The sequence below is a fragment of the Capra hircus genome, chromosome 16 (genome assembly GCF_001704415.2).
Source record: "Capra hircus breed San Clemente chromosome 16, ASM170441v1, whole genome shotgun sequence".
NCBI classification, from domain to species: domain Eukaryota; kingdom Metazoa; phylum Chordata; class Mammalia; order Artiodactyla; family Bovidae; genus Capra; species Capra hircus.
Window position 1 is genome coordinate 3,809,366 of NC_030823.1, and position 4,521 is coordinate 3,813,886.

Here is a 4,521-nt window from a genome sequence, read left to right on the forward strand (position 1 = left end):
GCAGAAATAGTTGTGGTTTTTCCTAACAACTTTGCAAGTTCCCCATAGAGTTGGAAATTCCCTTCTTGATTATGGCTTTTAGTGGATGGACAAGAAACCTGGTCCGGTCCTGCCTTTCCTGCTGTGTGACTCTAGAAAGTCAGCTGAAGGTCTCTGGGCCTTGGATCACAAGAATTTCCTAGACTGGAACAGACCTAGGGCTGCAAAGGGAGGAATTGATTTTTGGAGGACCCTGGGAGAAGGGATTTACAAACAACCATGTGGTGAGAATAACCATTTGGGGAACTACCAATCCATTTGAGATTCCTCTTCATGGAAAAAAAAAAAAAAGAGTTTAATAATTTCTGTTGGTAATTCCTATCCCCTACACTCACCTCCATGCCTGCCTCCACCCCCAGCTGTTGACTGATAGAGCGGATAAGCTGTGCCCTCTCCCTCCCACTTATATACGCACTTCTGGGAGGCCCTAGATAAATAGGAGGCAATGACGAGCCTGAGGAACTATTATTATCATTATGATGATTATTATGTTTTCTGCATGGGAAACAGGAAGTGAAACTGACTAAAATGACCAGTGATACATGTCTAGCCCCGTCTTCTCAGCCAGACGTAAAGGCAAAGAAGCCAAAGAAAATGGGCTCTGCCACAGCCTCCATCAGCCTCCGTGCGTGTGTGTGTGTGTGCGTGTGTGTGTGCGTGTGTGTGTGTGTGTGTGTGTGCGTGTGTGTGTGTGAGACAAGGAGTGTCTTTCAATAACTGGTTTCTAGGACTTGCGATCTTTCAACCTTATTCTAAAGCCCATTCTTCCCACTTCATGTGACATCCTCAGGGTCCTTTCTTACGACTTCCTTCCCCATTTCCTAGACAGAGCTTCCCACAGCCGTCAGATGGTAAAGGACACATCCAGTGATTAATTGGTCCCTCTGCACACACACCTTATCTGCTGAGGCCAGGTCTGAGCCTATGCCTTCCTCGGGAGCCTGTTTCGTCCCCAGAGCCGACATTTGCTGAGCCAGAGGTCTTTCCTCCCTCTCCCTTCAGGGGAGCTCTGCTTCCTCCTCTGGCCTGGCTGCCCTACACTCCATCCGCACAGCTGGTTATTCACATCCTTTGTCATTCTCAGGAATCAGGAATCGACTGAGGATAAACGGTAGTCGTAGAACAGGGCACGGGGCGACATAATGGCCCCAGCTGACATTTCCATTTGCAGTGCCGGGGCCCCTGGAAACTCTGAATAACAGCAGAAATGACCTGATTCTCAGACTGCCTTGTTAGCTCCACTTCCCAGGGGGAAAAGAGCTGGCAGCTGCGTGGGGAGCATATGAAGCAAGCTGGTGTTTCGGAAGTGCCCCCGCATCTGGACAGTGTTCCGAAAAACGCAGAGGGAACAGCAGAGAAAAGGCATCAGGACAGGGAGCAGAGAACTGAAGAGAGAGCAGAATGCTGCACTCTGCTTCTCCCAACACCTTTCACGGACTAAGATCTTGATCCAAATGAATGGATTATTGGCATTCAGTTCAGTTCAGTTCAGTTCAGTTCAGTCGCTGTCGTGTCCGACTCTTTGCGACCCCATGAATCGCAGCACGCCAGGCCTCCCTGTCCATCACCATATCCCAGAGTTCACTCAGACTCACGTCCATCGAGTCCATGATGCCATCCAGCCATCTCATCCTCGGTCGTCCCCTTCTCCTCCTGCCCCCAGTCCCTCCCAGCATCAGAGTCTTTTCCAATGAGTCAACTCTTCTCATGAGGTGGCCAAAGTACTGGAGTTTCAGCTTTAGCATCATTCCTTCCAAAGAAATCCCAGGGCTGATCTCCTTCAGAATGGACTGTTTGGATCTCCTTGCAGTCCAAGGGACCCTCAAGAGTCTTCTCCAATACCACAGTTCAAAAGCATCAATTCTTCGGCGCTCAGCCTTCTTCACAGTCCAACTCTCACATCCATACATGACCACAGGAAAAACCATAGCCTTGACTAGACGGACCTTAGTCAGCAAAGTAATGTCTCTGCTTTTGAATATACTATCTAGGTTGGTCATAACTTTTCTTCCAAGGAGTAAGCGTCTTTTAATTTCATGGCTGCAGTCACCATCTGCAGTGATTTTGGATCCCAAAAAAATAAAGTCTGACACTGTTTCTACTGTTTTCCCATCTATTTCCCATGCAGTGATGGGACCAGATGCCATGATCTTCGTTTTCTGAATGTTGAGCTTTAAGCCAACTTTTTCGCTCTCCTCTTTCACTTTCATCAAGAGGCTTTTTAGTTCCTCTTCACTTTCTGCCATAAGGGTGGTGTCATCTGCATATCTGAGGTGATTGATATTTCTCCCGGCAATCTTGATTCCAGCTTGTGTTTCTTCCAGTCCAGCGTTTCTCATGATGTACTCTGCATAGAAGTTAAATAAGCAGGGTGACAATATACAGCCTTGATGTACTCCTTTTCCTATTTGGAACCAGTCTGTTGTTCCATGTCCAGTTCTAACTGTTGCTTCCTGACCTGACAGAATGTGGTCCACTGGAGAAGGGAAAGGCAAGCCACTTCAGTAGTCTTGCCTTGAGAACCCCATGAACAGTAGGAAAAGGCAAAATGATAGGATACCAAAAGAGGAACTCCCCAGGTCATTAGGTGCCCAATATGCTAATTTCTCAGTGGAGAAATAACTCCAGAAAGAATGAAGGGATGGAGCCAAAGCAAAAACAATACCCAGTTGTGGATGTGACTGGTGATAGAAGCAAGATCCAATGCTGTAAAGAGCAATATTGCATAGGAACCTGGAATGTCAGGTCCATGAATCAAGGAAAATTGGAAGAGGCCAAACAAGAGATGGCAAGGGTGAGCGTAGACATTCCAGGAATCAGCAAACTAAAACGGACTGGAATGGGCGAATTTAACTCAGATGACCATTATTGCCATTACAGCGTGGGAAAAACATAACTGTCTCATCGTGACTTTTTCCAAGCCTAGAACAGGGTCCAGTGGCACCCACTCAGGTCTGGGGTGGGGGTGAGGTCAGAGCTGGGGACCTGATCAGAGAGGAAACTCTAGCAAAAAGTCTCACGGCCCAGGCTCGTCTGCCCTTGGGTGGCCCCTCTCCCTGCTCTCTGTCGGGTTGGGTCCCAGCTTCCTGCCTTCAGATCCCCACTCCAGTCCTTATGTTAAGTCACTTAAGTACACTGGGCCTCAGTTTCCTCACCCGGGCTCCTGAAAGGGTATTAGTAATATTTACCTTGTAGGGCTCTTGTGAGAACTCATTGAGTCAACATACAGTGGGCACTTAGAACCACGTCAGGAACACAGTAAGCGCTTGATCAATGGGCGTGATCCTTACGGCTTCCGTCTTTCTCTGAGTGGCAGGCACCATCCTGCATTCCGTCTGCTCAGCATGAGTGAGTGTCGTGTTCCGGGGCTGGCACTGGGCACGTCACTAGGGGTGGATCTGAGCCTGCGGGACACGCGTCTCCCCAGAGGCTGCACTGCCACCCGGGTCTCTGTCCCTAACACAGAGCGGAGCATGAAACAGGGGGCGTCACATTGCCTCCAGTTCCTCCTGGCTCCTCTCCCCGGGTCCCCACCTGTGTGCCTTCGTTCGCTTCTTGTCCACTCTCTTTTCCCAGCTCTGCGGAAGACGGTCCCCCGTGTCCCGGCGCAGACTGCCCTGGAATCCTGCTGGGCCCAAACCTGATGCATCCCAGTAGGGATGCCCACTGGTCTCCCCACGCAGCACCTCTCCTTCCAGGCCCCAGGGTCCCCCCCACACTCCCTGGGGGAGCTGGAGGAGGGCCCTGCAGCTCCATCGTCACACTTCTCGTGTGAACGAGAACTGGATTTCCTGGGGAGTGATGCTGGCAGAGCAGCTATGATGACACCAGGGCTAGAAGAAACACCTCTGCTCAGCCCGGCCTGTCTGGGGCAGGCCCAGGGGATGGCTGCCTGCACGATCGGGCTCTGTCTCAGTGACTGGGGCCTTGGCCCCAGATGGCTCTGCAGACAACAGGGGAGCAGCCAGGGGGCCAGCCTCAGAGGCCTCCCCTCTTGGACCAGAGCTCAGCCCATCTCTCCACTTCCCGGCCTGGCCTCAGCCTCCTCCCTGCTGTATATCCACTCCCGCCCCAGGCAGTCCCCACCAGCTTCCTTTCCTTCCCTATGGAAGCTAAGAGAACCTCAGAGGGAAAAGGATGACCTGGTCCCAGGAAGCTCAGAGTGAAGGCCCTGCGCTGTCCAGGCCTTCGGACACGGGTGACACGGTGGGTCCAGGGCTTCCTGCTTGACAGCATGACTTTGGAGTTGAGGATCTGATGTCCTGGGATTCAGGCCAAAGCCAATCCATGCCAGTTCCTAAGTGAAAGGTTGGCCTGGCTCAAATACCGCTGGAAGGCTGCACTGGCAAACAGGGTGGAGAACTGGGTGGCTGAGGGCTTCGAGCGGGACGAAACTGTTTATTGCACAGCCTTCAGGGTCCCTGCACTGGGTACCATGAGGATGTGTTAGTTTCCAGAAGAGAGAGAGAGAATATTCTGTGC